At 37.1% G+C, this 11,877-nt stretch overlaps 2 non-coding genes across 2 annotated transcripts; both read left to right on the forward strand.

Moving 5' to 3' along the window:
• Positions 1 to 3,860: 3,860 nt before the first annotated feature.
• TRNAM-CAU (transfer RNA methionine (anticodon CAU)) lies at positions 3,861 to 3,933 on the forward strand. Its single transcript has one exon. It is a non-coding gene; the product is annotated as a tRNA-Met (tRNA).
• A 7,214-nt stretch (positions 3,934 to 11,147) lies between these two features.
• On the forward strand, positions 11,148 to 11,220 carry TRNAM-CAU (transfer RNA methionine (anticodon CAU)). The gene has a single exon. It is a non-coding gene; the product is annotated as a tRNA-Met (tRNA).
• Positions 11,221 to 11,877: the final 657 nt, after the last annotated feature.

The following is an 11,877-nucleotide window of genomic DNA, read 5'->3' on the forward strand; positions in this document are numbered from 1 at the left end:
AAGCTGACTTCTTGGGAACTTTTTTTTTAATATATTAAGTGATTGATCGATTGATTGATTTATCTGTTTATCTATTATTTTGTGATTTATTGATCTATTTATCTATTTACTTATTTATACAAGGAGTTTGTCTACATATCTTCAGCCACTATCATGACAAAATAAAATACATTGTTACTTCGAGCTTATTTTTAGATTATGAAGCCCACGATATCTAGGTTCCTCGAACTGATTTTTACAAAAAGCTCTTAGCAAGGATAATATAAGTTTTTAAAATTCTACTTCCCATCCTAATAAGAAACATAATTGGGATAATAAATGCATAAAATTACCCTTCAATAATTTCATAAACAAAATTTCTCAGTTATTACCGAAAAATTTAACTTTATCTTCAATCATCCCAACAACTTGTTCAGCAAATTAGTCAATGTACACCACAGACAAATAGGGGACATAAACCCAGGAGGTTATAAATTACATAAGAACATAAGAATAAAGGAGACTGCAAGAGACCATAAGGCCTTCACTAGGCAGCTCCGTATCCATCACCACCTGTCATCCCCATCCATAAAGTTGTCTAATCGTTTTTTAAAACAACCGATATTTTCAGCGCTTACTACATGGTTACTAAGTTTATTCCATTCATCGACCACCCTATTAGTAAACCAATTCTTGCCTATTTCCTTCTTAAATCTAAATTTGTCCAGTTTATACCCATTACTGCGAGTCCTGCCCTGTTGTTTTATCATGATGACCATTGTTTGCATCTCCCTTGTTATAGCCTTTGATCCACTTGAACACTTCTATTAGATCACCCCGCACTCTGCGTCTTTCCAGTAAGTAAGTAAGTGTGTGTGTGTGTGTGCGTGCGTGTGTGTGTGTGTGTGTGTGTGTGTGTGTGTGTGTGTGTGTGTGTGTGTGTGTGTGTGTGTGGTGTGTGTGTGTGTGTGTGGTGTGTGTGTGTGTGAGTGTGTGTGTGTGTGTGTGTGTGTGTGTGTGTGTGTGTGTGTGTGTGTGTGTGTGTGTGTGTGTGTCACCCCGCACTCTGCGTCTTTCCAGAGAGTGTAAGTTTAGATGCCTAAGCCTCTCTTCGTAAGGCAAATTTCCGAGTCAATGTATCATTTTGGTCATTCTTCTCTGTACTGATGTCTAGATTGTGATGCTGTTTATTGGGGACAAACTGGATGAAACCTAACAACTAGAAAAAAGAGCATAAGAATTCAGCAAAATATGGACACGAGATATTTCAGTACATTGCCAATAAAGACCACCGCATAGATTGGACGATGCTGAAATGTAGTTTCAGAAGAAAAAATAATTGAATCTTCATTGATAAAATATGTTCCTAATCATAGCATATCAAATGGTCAATGGTCACCAGACTGCATGACCACATTAGCAGTTAATAGTCTGTTATCATACATACTAACGGTGGACAAAATCCAACAATGTCCGGGTAGTGTCGGCCACGAGAATTGAGTCCTCCCCTGGTTCCTACATATTCACCTCACATCTTTGTATATATATATATATATGACTTTTCAATTCTGTATTCAATCTGCTGAAGAGGATCACAGATAGTGATCAAAATAAACGGAACTCTCTATTTTTGTTTCCTCTTTTCCGAAAGTGAGTTTTAAGTCTAATATCTATATAACAGGATAGGTGAGAGCAATCTGCCTTGTTGAACTCCTGTATATAAATTGAAACAGTCATGATTCTTGAAAACTGTTTATATGTTACATATACGTGGGTCATTTGTAACTTTAGTACCTTTACTTCATATTTCTCCACTAGGATTTTTCAAGGTCTATGAATGTTATGTATAGATTATTGCTAATTTCCCAAAACTTGTCTATAATAATTCTTTGTAATAGTCAAGTGAAACACTCTGTGAGGTATTAATAAAATAAATAGAGATTTCATCGAATGAATTAATTAGTATGTACTTTCTATATGCTTGTTAACAAATTTATCGCTTGATGCAAAAATTGATTTGTTAATAAAGAAACAAAAAGCCACACACACACACACAGGTACACTTAGACACACACACACACACACACACACACACACACACACACACACACACACACACACACACACACACACACACACACACACACACACACACACACACACACACACACACACACACACACGCACGCACGCACGCACGCACGCACGCACGCACGCACGCACTCACACACACACACACACACACACACACACACACACACACACACACACACACACACACACACACACACACACACACACACACACACACACACACACACACACTGTCCATGAATGCTATGTATAGATTTTTGTTAAACTCCCATAACTTTTCTTTTACCATTCTCTGTATTAGTAGATTGAAATACTTTGTAAGGTATCAACTGATTAAGTACATGTTTCATCGAATAAATTAAATAATATTTGAGAGATCTTGTCGCAAAGGAGCTTGGGAGAAGTTGATGCGACAGGTGCGCCATTCTGGAAGACGACTCCAGCCATTTACTTTGAACAATCTTTGATTTCTTTCAACTTATTACTGTATGTACATTGATCTATTAGTGAATTTGACCAATTTCTAAACCCTACTGAAATGTGTGTAATAGTATTTGAATTATCATCAATTATCGACATGCACTATTTGGATTCAAGTGTCTCAGAGTTAACTCGCTTTCAGAGTAGAGTGGCGCAGTGGACACGTATTGGACTCATAACTAAAAGGTCCGTGGATTGAAATAATCCCATTTTTCTCTTTGTCTATATTCACAAGAGAGTGGTGTAGTGTTAGCTTATTGGGCTCATGATCCGGAGGTACATCGATCAAAGCCACGCTTTGCTAATCACATTTATATTTTTGTTCTGGAAGCTCTATTTCTTTCCGACAATTTTATATTGATATCAGTAATTCTATGATAGAGATAAGCTTGCAATAGTTTATATTGACGCGCACTCTCTGCTCTTCTATGACTTTAAAATCATTACCTTTACTACTAACGTACAACCAAATTTTTGACTGGAGCCTGTGATACCCCAGTAGTCCTTTCTTTGTTGTGAAGATCTGTCATTGTACAGATATAGCATGGATTGTCGTACATCCATTTAGCGCCTGAGCTAATGCCAATGCTACTAATACTCTACTACTGATACTACTTGTATCCAAACATGTATGTACCAATCCTCCGTCGTACTTCCTTGAATGGTTTCACCTAACTGGAAATCTTTTATCAGGTAATGTTGGGCGCTTAGTGATGGGCGTCACTTTAGTACACGAGCAACATTGTAAATTCGCAGCCAAGGTGGCCTCGAACCCTCAAAGTTTGGTTCAAGAACCGAACGCGCTAACCGATTGCACCACGGAGGCGACGACGGTCGAGGGGACTTTATTCGAAGAAGTATCCCGAGGGTCGAGAATGACTCCACGACACGCTTATCGTCTTTACGGTTGCGAAGTCCCGTAACAAATAACACACACATACACACAAAATAAATATGTTTTTGTACACAAAGACATACATACACACAGACCCACATGGGATAGAAAAAGAAGGAAAAAAAAAAAAAAAAGAGAAAATCCCGAGGTCTTGTAGCGATGGACCTGGAGAGAACTTGAAGCGACTTGAAGACGACTCTAGCCATTTACTTTTAACAATCACTGTTTTATGTTTTATTTCAACTTGTTATTGTATTTACATTTATCTATTAGTCAATTTTACAAATTCTTGAAAGCCATTGAAACTAGAATAACAGTAATTGTATCATCATCATACATTGGGATCCACTGAGTGGCATCAGGTTCCTCAGAGTTTGAGTTTAAATAGAACAATTAACCCTTTTCCTTTCGAAGCAGAGTGGCGCAGTTGGAAGCGCGTTGGGCCCATAACCCAAAGGTCCGTGGATCGAAGCCACGCTCTGCTAATCACATTTTCATTTTTGATCCTGTATTCACAGCAGGGTGGCGCAGTGGTAGCGTGTTGGGCTCATAACCCAGAGGTCTGTGGATCGATACGTAGCTCTACTGATCACTTTTCCATTTTCCATTCTTAAAATTTACTAGATTCGTACAGAAATTTTTTCTATTACAGATAGTAAAACTGAAGGTGATATAGATATTTTGTTTCTATTTGATGTCTGTCCTTGAATATTTCATAAAACTACCATGAAATGGAAAATGACTTCTTATGAATATTTTTAATGAATACCTAAACCACAGTATTAATATTTCAAATTTTAAACATGCAAAACAATCCATAGGGTAAATATAGTATGATTGTTTTTTCAGTGTCACTGTGTATATCTCGCATAGATTTAGTAACCTTTGTAAGATGAAGATCATGTATATGTTAGTTATGAAGACTTACAAGTAAACGAGCTGTTTCTGGAAGATTTCTCTTCTTGATCCGTAAATGATTAACATTCTTTACTTTGGTGACTGAAAGCATTTTGTTTGTTCCAGAGAAAATGAAAAAATATTTTACAATAAATAAGTTTCTATCTGATTGAGGATTACTTGAAGCCCTTACCGTGAGTCAATAGACAAAGAGGCTGGTTTAGATAACTTGCGAGAACCTATTTGCACTTCAGGTTAAGTAGAAGATCTGATGATAAGACGTGTTCTATCTTGAGTCTAGCAGAGAAGTCGTCGATCAAAGGTAGACCACCCATATTCTCAAAATGTACATGAGAACTTGATAATACACATTAGCCAGGAATAGAAATATATATATGAGTTCTGATCTTTTCATAAGTATCACATATTAGCGATATAAGGCATAATAATGACATAATGATTGAATACTAACGACATGACGTCACATTTTTATGTAATACATAAGTTCGTGACGTCATGTCGTCGTTGCCTACACGCAGTCTCTTTTAAGCTATGCAATTCTATCGATCACCAAGAAATTAATAAATCTTAATTATTCATTGAAAAATATCTTATTGATTATAAGATGTATATTTGTTTTAATATAAGGCAAGGTAAATGAAAACTCTTTACCCAGCTTGATTTTGATATTTCGAGTCAATCATATTATACCATGAAGGAAAATAGATTAATTCTGAAGAAATATTCTACCTGAACTATGATGCCAAGATTGAGCACATCTTGTTTTATTTTTTCTGTTGTAGAAGTCAGAGTAATTCGTCTATGGTAAAGAGTAATATACCTCATCTCACTTAATATCATTGCAGAGCAGTACCATCTAGTATGAACAGGGTCTTGGAGACTACTTGACAGGTGTGAATATTTGTTCAATTTCATAAAACGTCGCCATATTGAAACATGTACCAATCTTATAAGTCCAAGTTAAAATGACAATGCACGAATCGAAGAAATTCTGCGTCGGACCTCCTTTGATGGCTACACCTGACTGGAAATCGTTTATCTTTGCCCTCTGATACAACGACGCCATTTCTCAGCGAAACTTGGCACTTATTGCTGGGCATTTGAATATAACTGTTACTTTTTATTTAAATTTGCTTCCAGTGTGGACTCGAACCACCAATCTTTCGATCAAGAACCGAAGGCGATAACCAATTGCGCCACGGAGGTTAAATTTTATCTATCTATTGTTGTTTGACTATCCATTTGTTATTATTCATTTATCTATATAATATGTAATTGATCGATTTATTTATTTATCTGTTTATCTATTATTTGGTGGTTTATTAATTTATTTATATATATACCTATTTCTTGCTTATTCATTATAATAATCTTTTTTGTTTGTTTCAATGAAAGGTACCTTCAATGTATGTACTCCAGGAAAGTTAGTAAAGGAATTGCGAGAAAATATTTAAACTTGTTCACTATGAAAGAATTGATATATTCCTATATCATCCTCATCACATCCACAACAAGCTCATTGAGCGCTGAACTAAAGGGGCATCTTGATGTCTTCCAGACCAAGTACTTTCGGAGAATCATGGGAAATCAGAGGAAAGACTTGGTGTCAAAGCAGAGACTGCACGATGAGACTCGCCCTGGGCCAGTTACTGTCATTACTTGCAAACGACAAGTTGATCGAATATGTCAAGAGCTTGTTTGATTGGAAAGGGTGGCTGTATGGGATCTTACTAAGATAATTTGTGTGGAAATGGTGTTGGTACATAAGTAAAACAAGGCGCTCAGTGGCCTACCTTCGAGTACATTGAATATGGTGATGTAGAAGTCACTAATATGTGCGTGAAACAATGCATATACAACCCGTAGAATTGTTTATTTGTTTAATCATATATTGATTAATATTAACGTATTTAATTCTCCTAATCCTCTCAGTCAAGATCCTCCCATAAGCCTTCCCAACTACACTTAACAAGCTAATCCCTCTGAAACTACTACATTCAGACTTGTCCCCTTTTCCCTTGTAAAATGGAACTATACAGGCACTCCTCCAATCCTCCGGCACTCTACCCTCTCTCCAGCAAACATTAAATAACCTCACCAGCCAGTCCACCATCACTGTACCTCCTTTTTTAAGACATTCTGCATGGCATGTATCCAGACCAGGTGCCTTACCTGCTTTCATCATCTTAACAACTGCCTTCACTTCATCCTTCATTATTTCTCCTCCATTTTCCTCACTCATCACGGTCATTTCTTAGCATTTCCCACTGCAGCTATCTTTCCCTCCCTATCCTCCTTGACATTTAGCAACTCCCTAAAATATTCTGCCCATCTTCGCCTTACTGCCTTCTCATCCATTATCATCTCTCCATCTGCACCTTTTACCTTTTCTTTTCTACTTGATTCGCCTGTTGACACTAGGATAGACTGGAGGCAAGTTGACTAACTCTCCGTTCACAGTGGGTAAGTATAAGTCGCTAGCAGTAACGGCCACTAAACTAGCACCAAGTCAGTACGACTATAGATAACTACAATGATGATGATGATGATGATGATGATGATGATGATGATGATGATGATGAATCATCTTTGCCCTACTATACGAAAAAAGAAAAGAAAAAGTAAAGAAAAGAAAAAAAACCACGCAAAACTGGGGCTATAAATTTGTAATATATATATTTTTCTATATATATTTTTCAAGCTTAATAGCTTAATTAGTTCCGATGGGCTATTTTACTTTTTCTGTTTTCTTTTATTTTCTTCTTTCTTTTTTTTCTATCTATATTTTTTCTTTATATTTTCTATGGGTTTCTTACTTTTTTCTGTTTACTAAAATTTCATTGTATTTTCTGAAAATTTTCAATGCCTTCCTTATTTTCATTTTTTTTTTCCTATGGGCTTTTTCACTTTATTTTTTCATCCTCTTATGGGCTTTTTAACTTGTAATAACTTCCATTACCTCTTTTTCCTTTATTTTTTCTTCTTCTTATGGGCTTTTTAACTTCTAATAATTTTCATTGCCTCTTTTTCCTTTATTTTTTATCATTCTTTTATTTTCAAACTTCTTAATATTTTGTTTTCTTTTCTTTTTCCAGAGTTTCGTGGGCTTTACTTACTGCCTCCAGGACTTGACGTCGCTACGGGTGTGGTACCAGGAGGGCGGCGTCCTCCATTGCGGTTCGGGCCTCCTCCAGGACGAACTCCAGAGGCCAGTATTGTCTTCCTGGAGGGCAATGGAGGAGGAAAATGGAGCTCGTCTCCCGCGCGCCTGGTCACCCTCTGGAGCGACGTCTTTGATGGGTAGGTTGAGGCCTACGTTCGAGGCTCCTCTTTCTTCTGCGAGGTAGCTCCTGCAATTGACGTCCCCGCTGTGGACGCTACTCCCGCTGGTGTCAGGATCCTCCTTGACGCGGTCCATGAGGTCGTCAATCACATCGACGCTCAAGCCTGGAGGAAAGTCGGGGCGAGGGCTTTTCGGGGCTTCTGCTTTTCCTCGGGGTCGCCCGATGACCCCTTTCGGCTCCAGTGGACATGGCCGTGGGGGAAGTCGCCTCCACGAGGAACCGACTTCGTTTTGAGGTTGGCCTCGAGGTCTGTTGGGCCGGAGGATCTTGGCGGGAGACTTCGCCACGACAGGGGGGCTAGTGGGCCGAAGAGGCAGGCTCCTCCAAGAGAGGGCTCCGCTGCTGTAGGTTGTCATTCCTCTTCCAGCGAAAGCTGAGAGCCTTGGCAGAACGAGTGTCGGCGCATCATTCCATTCTTTGCATCTCAATTTGCTGCTCAGTCCGTCGGGCGGTCGCCTGCAGTCGAGCATAAAAGTCGGTGGTTCATGACTCAAGAAGAATCATTCGGGTGTCTTTTGGTTAACACACACACACACACACACACACACACACACACACACACACACACACACACACACACACACACACACACACACACACACACACACACCACACACACACACACACACACACACACACACACACACACACACACACACAAACACACACACAAACACACACACACACACACACACACACACACACACACACACACACACACACACACACACACACACACACACACACACACACACACACACACACACACACACACACAACACACACACACACACACACACACACACACACACACACATATATATATATATATATTTATATATAATATATGTATATACATATATATATGTATATATATGTATATACATATATATACATATATATATATGTATATATATACATATGTATGTATATATATATTTATATGTATACATATATATATATACATATGTATATATATAAATATATATAATATATATGTATATTTATGTATATATACATACATATATGTATATACATACATACATACATACATACATATATATATATATATATATATATATATATATATATATATATATATATAATGCACTTCTTTGCCTCTTCCTCCCCCTTCCCATCAGCACAAACCACCCCATTCCCCCCTGACCTTCTCATCTCCCTCATTCTTCCCATCCTCCTCCTCCCCCTCCACACAACCCCATACCTCCTCATGAGACATTAACATTAAATTCGACTGTAATGAGAAATACTGGTCTTGTATATAGATTGAACTTTAAAGTAAGTAGAAACATATTCACCACCCGTGTAGTCAATGGATGGAATAAACTTTCTGCAGGAGTGCAAAGTAGTATCGTAGGAAGTTTTAAGATTCATTCAGATAAATACTCAAGCAATGAGTTGTAGCGCTTGCCAATTGTCTGGTTCGCTTATTTATTAATTTCTTCGTTTAAATGTCTTTTCTTAACATCCAACCTAGTTACTGACCTATGTTATCGGCATGAGCTTTCTTTGTAGTCTTTTATAAATAAAGAAAAAAATAAATCAATAGATAATTAACTAAATATATAAGTAAATAGAAAATTGAAAGAAAATGAATGAATTTAATAAATGAATACACAGCTAAATACATAAATATTTAAATATGTAAATAAATGAATAAATAGCATTGTAATATAAAACAAATAAATAGATAAATAAATTAATAAACAAATAAATAGATATGTAAATATATTAAAAAATGAATACATAGATAAGCAAATAACACTCGTACTTCTTGAATACGGTTTTTATGTTACATGTACATGGTTCACTTGTAACATTAGTACCAGCTCACAAGATCGTATTTATTTCACATTTCTCCACTGTCCACGAATGCTATGTATAGATTTTTGTTAAACTCCCATAACTTTTCTTTTACCATTCTCTGTATTAGTCGATTGAAATACTTTGTAAGGTATCAACTGATTAAGTACATGTTTCATCGAATAAATGAAATAATATTCGAGAGATCTTGTCGCAAAGGAGCTTGGGAGAAGTTGATGCGACAGGTGCGCCATTCTGGAAGACGACTCCAGCCATTTACTTTTAAGAATCTTTGATTTCTTTCAACTTATTACTGTATGTACATTGATCTATTAGTGAATTTGACCAATTTCTGAAGCCTACTGAAATGTGTGTAATAGTATTTGAATTATCATCAAATATCGACATGCACTATTTGGATTCAAGTGTCTCAGAGTTAACTCGCTTTCAGAGTAGAGTGGCGCAGTGGACACGTATTGGACTCATAACTAAAAGGTCCGTGGATTGAAATAATCCCATTTTTCTTTTTGTCTATATTCACAAGAGAGTGGTGTAGTGTTAGCTTATTGGGCTCATGATCCGGAGGTACATCGATCAAAGCCACGCTTTGCTAATCACATTTATATTTTTGTTCTGGAAGCTCTATTTCTTTCCGACAATTTTATATTGATATCAGTAATTCTATGATAGAGATAAGCTTGCAATAGTTTATATTGACGCGCACTTTCTGCTCTTCTATGACTTTAAAATCATTACCTTTACTACTAACGTAGAACAAATTTTTTTACTGGAGCCTGTGATACCCCAGTAGTCCCTTCTTTGTTGTGAAGATCTGTCATTGTACAGATATAGCATGGATTGTCGTACATCCATTTAGCGCCTAAGCTAATGCCAATGCTACTAATACTCTACTACTGATACTACTTCTATCCAAACATGTATGTACCAATCCTCCGAAGTATTTCCTTGAATGGTTTCACCTAACTGGAAATCTTTTATCAGGTAATATTGGGCGCTTAGTGATGGGCGTCACTTTAGTACACAAGCAACATTGTAAATTCGCAGCCGAGGTGGCCTCGAACCCTCAAAGTTTGGTTCAAGAACCGAACGCGCTAACCGATTGCACCACGGAGGCGACGACGGTCGAGGGGACTTTATTCGGAGAAGTATCCCGAGGGTCGAGAATGACTCCACGACACGCTTATCGTCTTTACGGTTGCGAAGTCCCGTAACAAATAACACACACATACACACAAAAAAATATGCTTTTGTACACAAAGACATACACACACACAGACCCACATGGGACAGAAAAAGAAAGAAAGAAAAAAAAAAGAGAAAATCCCGAGGTCTTGTAGCGATGGACCTGGAGAGAACTTGAAGCGACTTGAAGACGACTCTAGCCATTTACTTTTAACAATCACTGTTTTATGTTTTATTTCAACTTGTTATTGTATTTACATTTATCTATTAGTCAATTTGACAAATTCTTGAAAGCCATTGAAACTAGAATAACAGTAATTGTATCATCATCATACATTGGGATCCACTGAGTGGCATCAGGTTCCTCAGAGTTTGAGTTTAAATAGAACAATTAACCCTTTTACTTTCGAAGCAGAGTGGCGCAGTTGGAAGCGCGTTGGGCCCATAACCCAAAGGTCCGTGGATCGAAACCACGCTCTGCTAATCACATTTTCATTTTTGATCCTGTATTGACAGCAGGGTGGCGCAGTGGTAGCGTGTTGGGCTCATAACCCAGAGGTCCGTGGATCGATACTGAGCTCTACTGATCACTTTTGCATTTTCCATTCTTAAAATTCACTAGATTCGTACAGAAATTTTTTCTATTACAGATAGTAAAACTGAAGGTGATATAGATATTTTGTTTCTATTTGATGTCTGTTCTTGAATATTTCATAAAACTACCATGAAATGGAAAATGACTTCTTATGAATATTTTTAATGAATACCTAAACCACAGTATTAATATTTCAAATTTGAAACATGCAAAACAATCCATAGGGTAAATATAGTATGATTGTTTTTTCAGTGTCATTGTGTATATCTCACATAGATTTAGTAACCTTTGTAAGATGAACATGATGTATATGTTAGTTATGAAGACTTACCAGTAAACGAGCTGTTTGTGAAATATTTGTCTTTTTGATCCGGAAATGATATGCATTCTTTACTTTGGTCACTGAAAGCATTTTGTTTGATCCGGAGCGAATGAAAAAATATTTTACAATAAATAAGTTTCTATCTGATTGAGGATTACTTGAAGCCCTTACCGTGAGTCAATAGACAAAGAGGCTGGTTTAGATAACTTGCGAGAACCTATTT

The sequence above is a fragment of the Oratosquilla oratoria genome, chromosome 22, assembly GCF_046742065.1.
Source record: "Oratosquilla oratoria isolate Oo_2021 chromosome 22, ASM4674206v1, whole genome shotgun sequence".
In the NCBI taxonomy this organism is placed as follows: domain Eukaryota; kingdom Metazoa; phylum Arthropoda; class Malacostraca; order Stomatopoda; family Squillidae; genus Oratosquilla; species Oratosquilla oratoria.